We start from the raw sequence: 6,818 nt of genomic DNA, 5'->3' as shown, positions 1-6,818 counted from the left end.
TTTCCGAAAGATTCGTAGCGCAATTGAACGCCTGATTGCACAATTATGTATTGAATAGTATACGATTTGGTGTATTACCGTTTGATAGTAAACGAATCATTTTATGAGTTTTGTTTATAATGTATCATGACCCCGAATACTTTAGTCTGACCTCACAAGGGGCATAATTCAAACTACATTTAGCAGATTATAAAATCAACATGAACACGGATTTTTAGTATGTTATTATCACGAAGCCGATAACTGGTACAGTAAATCGTAAAAAATCCGCAAATTCGGGGCGTGCTTAAAAGCACAAAACAAGATGTTTTGGGTTCTAATTAATGATTTAAACTAACAGATTGATAAATAAGGAGTTCATTTTTAAAGTATGTCAAGTTTTATCCAAAAATATCAAGAATTAAGGAATTACGTAAAAAAAAACGTTAAATTTTAGCCGATAACTGGTACAGTGCCTGTATTGTATTTGATAGCTATTAAAAAGTATTTTCAATAACTTAAAAAATCACTGGACTACGCATATGTTATTCTAAACCATCAATTTTTACACGACTGTCGATGCATTGAAGCTGAGTATCACCATTGCACAAAATCTTTCGAAAGACAGATCGAATCAATGAGTTGCTCGTTTTATTGGTATTATAAACAAACAAATAACAACAAGCCTAGACACAAATGCAGGTGTGAAGTATGCAATCAAGTGTAGTTGGTGGCGCACAACTGGTAGAACTGCAGTCGCTTGTAGTCATGCAATTTTCTGCATACGCTTAAAAGATATATATTCAAGATTATTAAAAGACGTATTTAAAGTTTTAGTTACTGTAACTTTTTTTTGAAAAAGGAACAACTTTGATATATTATTTAAGCGATTAAAGCTTTAAATTTGAATTGACTTCAGTTTTTAACACAACTGTTTTGATAGATGTAACCAATAACTCACACTCACCTATGCTGATACATGCTGATACATATATAATGCAACTGACGATTATTGACCATGTATTCCTCATTTTCTAAAATATCACAAAGACATATTTCTTAGTATCATTATCTAGTATCATTAGGTTTTTTGTTTGTTTTTTTTTAAATTAAGAAATATTTGACCAACACTTCTAAATTGTACCTACCATAAAAAAGTTAGATCATTTAATTTAAAAAAAAAGTTTGAAATTTTTTTTTCTTTTTCAAAGAGTCACAAAATTAAAACATATTTGTTGGTTTAAGATTTTAGTCAACAGAAATGGGAATTTTTTTTTTTTAATTTATGTTTTTATTCATGACTTTCACAGCTTTCTTACATGCTACTCAACATTTTTTTTTACATACAATATACATGCAAGAATAGATATATAATAGTTCACAATGGTGTAAAAGTTTGTTTTTTATGTTTTTAGTGGGGTTGAGAAAGGACAGAAAACATTGAGTGAAAAAATATACATATAAACACAAACAAAAGACACAAAAGAAGAAAAGCAAATAAAAAATATAACATGCACACAAACTTATAAATTGACAGCTCTAAATTTAAGGATTTTCCAATATGTGATTATAATATACACAAACAACAGCATGAACATAATATTTAGCACGTACATATACATATATTTATTTATGAGAGAAAAGAAAGCGGAGAGAAAAAAGCTGACGGGGCAATGGTTGATTTTTGGCATAGCTGTCTATCAGGGTTTGCTTATCAAAAAGATTGATTTAGATATTTTTAAAAAGCATCATACATTCTTTTAACAAATAATTGGGGATATAATAAAGACTTGCTAAATTCTTTCAATAATATTATCCAAGTGTCCCTCAAATTTTTCAAATTCACAGTTCTTTAAAAGTAAATATTTTTTCACTAGAAGCCTGTTTTTAATTTTCCTTTTGAGTTCCAACATATTTAAAGTTGGGTAAGTTTTAAGTCTACCAGTGAAAATATACTGTTTTACAATATAACTTAACAGGTTTTGTATTCTTAACATATGGTAGTTTTTATATTTACCAAAAAGTATACTTTGCTTATCAAACATTAGGGACACCCTGTAGTTTCTTAAAAATAACTCTTCAATGTCACTCCATAGTTCTTTTACAAATGGGCATTCTACAAAAAGATGACTGATTGTTTCAGAATCTTGTTTACAAAAAGAACATTTAGGGGATTCAATAAGTTTAAGCTTATGCAAGTAATAATTTGTTGGTAATATCCTGTGTAAAATTTGGCATTGTAACCAATGGAATTTAGATTCTTTGGTTGTCTTAAAAGGAAGTTCAAATATTCTATACCAATCCATCTCATTAAATATTGTGTCATTCTGTTCCCATTTTAGTATTGCTTTATTTTGAACCCTCTTTTCCCTTATCAATATATTATACATATCTTTACATCCTTTTCTATTTTTGTAGAATATAGCTAGTGTGTTTGGGATATATGGTCCAACTGTTGGTTTATTTTCTTTTATATTGCATTCACCTATTCGTTTTAATATACTCTTTTTTAGACCATTATATTCAACAAAGTTAGTCTTAATACCAAGTTCAATTAAAGATTCAAAACTTCTAAAGTCACCATCTATATCAAAAAGGTCAATGATGCAAACAAAACCAGCATTAAAAAAACTTCTCAAAAATATACTTTCCTTGTTTATCTTTACCCTTGGGTTATACCATATGTGTTCAAAAAGTGGATTGGTGTTTTGGGAGATTATCTCGCTTATTTTTATGTAACTTAGGAACACCTCTGACCAAAATTTATTACCTATACTTTTACTGTGTTTAAGTAAATAATCCGAGCCCTTAATCCATAAGTTATTTATTTTTATTTTCATTTGAGCTTCTAATAAATTAACCCACTTGGATTTTGATATGAGGAGTCTACGAATCCAACTTGATTTCAAAGCAAGTGTAAAATCAGAGTAATCAATCATTTTCAATCCCCCCAGTCAATAATCTTGAATGACAATATTTTTTTTAATTTTGTGGACTTTGCCACCCCATAGGAAATAATAAAGTTCTTTATCAATTTCTTTTAACATTTCATTGTTAGGGTTTGGTAAGGTAAGAATAAGGTGCTTAAATTTTGCAATAATTACATTTTTCAAAACCACTAGTCTTCCAAAAGGTGTTAGTTTTCTGCGTTTCCATTGTTTCAAAGTACTTTGAATTTTTTGAAATATTGGGTTGTTATTTAAACCAATCATTTCAATAAGATTTATGGAAAATTTAATTCCTAACAAGTCAAAAGTGTTATTTCCCCATTCTAACTTCCATCTTGAATGATGAAAAACAGAAATGGGAAATGACAGCATGTATCTTTCATTTTAAAACTATATTGTCAAACACAGAATCCAGAAATATTTGTAAGAATAGCCTAAGAATAAACTGCTCAAAAAGTAATGTTTTTTTTAAATGGTGAGAAAACTTGTGAAAATTCGATCCGAACAGTGGTTGTAATGAGTAATTGTGGTCATTGACGTAATCTGTTTAAATTTGTTGTGTTTTCTAGACAGTGCTTAATCTGTCAAGAACTTTCCAATGTTTGTAAATGTTGTACAGTGAATTAACATCATATTCATTCAAATGCACTTCTTTTATGTTAAATAAATTTGATAAAGAAAATATTAAAAAAGTTGATTGTATTTTGATATTCTGGGACACCCAATAATACCTCATATAGCATTTTTTTTTATCTCAGCTCCAATCTAACAAGAACTATAGAGCATATCGGTTTGATTATCTTTTGAATAGCACGCAATAATAAATGCCACCTGAACACTACCGTTTTAGGCAATTCAATACAATTCAAACACATATATACAGAATAAAGAAGAGACCCAAATTATTTTAATCGTGACCTTTCATTTACTAAAAGAAAAACTCTGATAAGTTATATCAACGGTTGAGGCTACACATATGATAAATCTTAAACTTGAAAACCTTGAAAAGAGTACCAATTTTAGGCTATTTTAAACTGGTTTCAAAGGTTATTAATATATTGTTCTTTTACTATAATTTTCTTTTTTTTCAAAATATTTTTTCTCATTTTTACCTCAAGTAAAAATCAATAAGCTTTAAAGAATATGTCTCGTTTATTCAGCTTGCTATACTTTAACATAGACAATATCTATATTTCATCATATATTAATTATTCAATTACGCGCGCTTATTTTTCTTATAGCTCGGTTTGATTGTCAGCGCAGCTATTTGTATAAGCATCAGCTTTGCAGAACGTTTAAAAGGTTAAAAACCAATATCAACCAATATTTATGAACAAAACTGGATTCATAAAAATGAAGTGCACACTTACTGCAATTATCCAGATTTAAAAAAAAAAATATTTCATTACTTACTTGAGTTGAAAATCCAGTCGTGGTGTAAAACTATTTTTGACAGTACTTGTGGCGTTTTATATACTACAATTTCGCCTACGCACCTACATTATTCAAATGCATCCTGTTCTATTTCCCCCTTTTAAGCTGTTATTGTGTCGCTATTGTGTTGTTCTTTTTTGAGATTTGATCTATAGTGTATGTAACATGTTATATTTTGTTTCCTTCAAAGGCACACAACATCTGTTTTCACCTGACAACATATTGTAACATTTAGTGAAGCTAGTTCCGTAAGCTCTTGTTACCATAGTATCCGTGTGCCTGAAAGGATAACCTTATAATATGATCATAATTGTCATTTAAGGAAGTACACCAAAGTAATCAAAACATTTTAAAAGTTGGTTCAACAAATAGCACTGTATTTTTTCTAACAGAATATAACAAATATTTTATTAATATGTTTGTTTCCATGGTAACGATATCCAAACATACCATTGTTGGAAATACTTTCGTTCATCAAAATACACCACTTGCAACATAAATGAAACAATGCTACATAGTTTGTAATCATTTGATTTCATTTTTTCTTACATGCTGTTAATAATACATTGGATTCAGGCAGAGGGTGGCACTTGTGCATGATGAAAAATATATTTGATTATTTTTATGTAATGTATGTTTACAGACTTAAGCTTTGAACATGCCATTTTTGTCATTGATCATTGTTGCTATGGTAATTTTCTTTTTCTTTTTCAACACAAAATCCACCAAACACTGCAAACTCCATAAAGAAAATTTTGTTAATTTCAAAAACTATAATAAAAAAATGTGTTTATTTCAACAATTCAAGTTTTGATTTTTTTAATGTTTCTAAGCAATACTGATTCTCGAAATCCATAACTAGTCCAGTTGAACAATTATCAAAAATGCCTATATCTTAATTACTTTAAAGTGAAAATTTATGAACAAGAAATCAATGTGTAATACATGTAATAAGAACCGCACAAAAACAATAAGTCTCCAAATTTCATTCGGGAGACTTAATAATAAAAATTAAATACAGATAGGATCATCAAACATCAATAATTTAAAGATAATTGACAATTTCTGATTCTAAGGCGGTCAGGATGACCCCTTAGGGTCATGACTTACATGCCATAATGATCTGATTCACCATTACCTAAGGAGGGATAATATCTTTGGATTAAGGTGGGAGTCACAATGGTTTTTATGATATTTGATAATTTCAGGAAGAGCACTTGGGATCATGACCTATACATACCATCTGAAATGCCTTGAACAAAGAAACAATAATATGTGTACATGATATATGATTCAATTTAAGGACCATGATATTAGATCAATCATCTATGTTTTGTAATACTTTCTATATATATATATATATATATATATATATATATATATATATATATATATATATATATATATATATATATATATAAATATACATGTATTAGTTTATGTTTTGTTCTATACTATTCATGTTCATGACTGTAGTATGACTTAGTCTTATTTTAAATTACATTATAAAATTGTCAAATATATATCACTTGGAACCCCACCCCCAAACAAACTCAAATATAAACTGTAAACCAACCCCCAACCCCCCTTAATTGTCGAATGATCTATAAAATTAAAATATAATTTGGGGTCTAAACAGTTTTATAAACTGGTAAAAAATGTTATTCTTTAAAAAAAAATTACATTACACCTTGCATAATTGACAAATGATCTATTAAGATATGATCAGAAGTCATTTTTTGACCTTGGGACCAATAAATAGTATTCAGACAAGTTAAAATTATTAACAATAAATGATTCAAACTAGAAATGTTTACACTTCACATCCAACCCCCTCCCCCCCCCCCCCCCCCCCCTCCAATCAAACCTGGTTCTAAAGATTCAGTCTTCTTACACTCTTACATGTGTACAGTAGCAAATTTTAAATCATGTCTTGATTTTTTTATCTCTCCTAATGCACATTAACATTTTGGAAATTGCTTAATTCAATGTTTAAGATTTATAAACAAAATGTTATATGCATGTGTATTAGCCTATTTGGGGCAATTGTAAAGTCTCCTAAATAAAGCAGTGTCATCATTAGGCTAGGAATTACCCACATGGATCTAACACTACATATGAATAAGATTAAATACTTTATTATTTCTAGTTCTAGAATGTCAGGGTGTCTCCAAAGGGGAATAACCTATATACAATTCCATGCGCAATGACACAGAGCAAGAATGAATTATATGGTTTAGGGATGAGGATCTCAGAAGTTAACAAAATACACAGTGTACATGTATTATCATTTCCTATTTTATAAAAGGGGGGGGGGGGTAAAGACAACACCTGGGGGTCATGTACTTTACACCATCTGATGCATCATAATGACATTAGAAGATATTTTGTATTTTCCTGTTTCATGGGGTCAGAACAGTCCCATAAGGTCATGACCTACATTGTATTTGATGCATT

At 29.2% G+C, this 6,818-nt stretch overlaps 1 long non-coding RNA gene across 1 annotated transcript; it reads right to left on the bottom strand.

The window, feature by feature from the left end:
- Positions 1 to 613: 613 nt before the first annotated feature.
- On the bottom strand, positions 614 to 4,432 carry LOC105323028 (uncharacterized). The gene is made up of 3 exons (XR_899225.4): positions 4,341 to 4,432; positions 947 to 1,013; positions 614 to 766 (listed from the first exon to the last, which is right to left on the bottom strand). It is a non-coding gene; the product is annotated as an uncharacterized lncRNA (long non-coding RNA).
- Positions 4,433 to 6,818: the final 2,386 nt, after the last annotated feature.

Source organism: Magallana gigas, chromosome 1 (assembly GCF_963853765.1).
Source record: "Magallana gigas chromosome 1, xbMagGiga1.1, whole genome shotgun sequence".
Lineage (NCBI taxonomy): Eukaryota > Metazoa > Mollusca > Bivalvia > Ostreida > Ostreidae > Magallana > Magallana gigas.
Note: the sequence above shows the minus strand (reverse complement) of the source record. Positions and strands in the feature narration are given on the sequence as shown.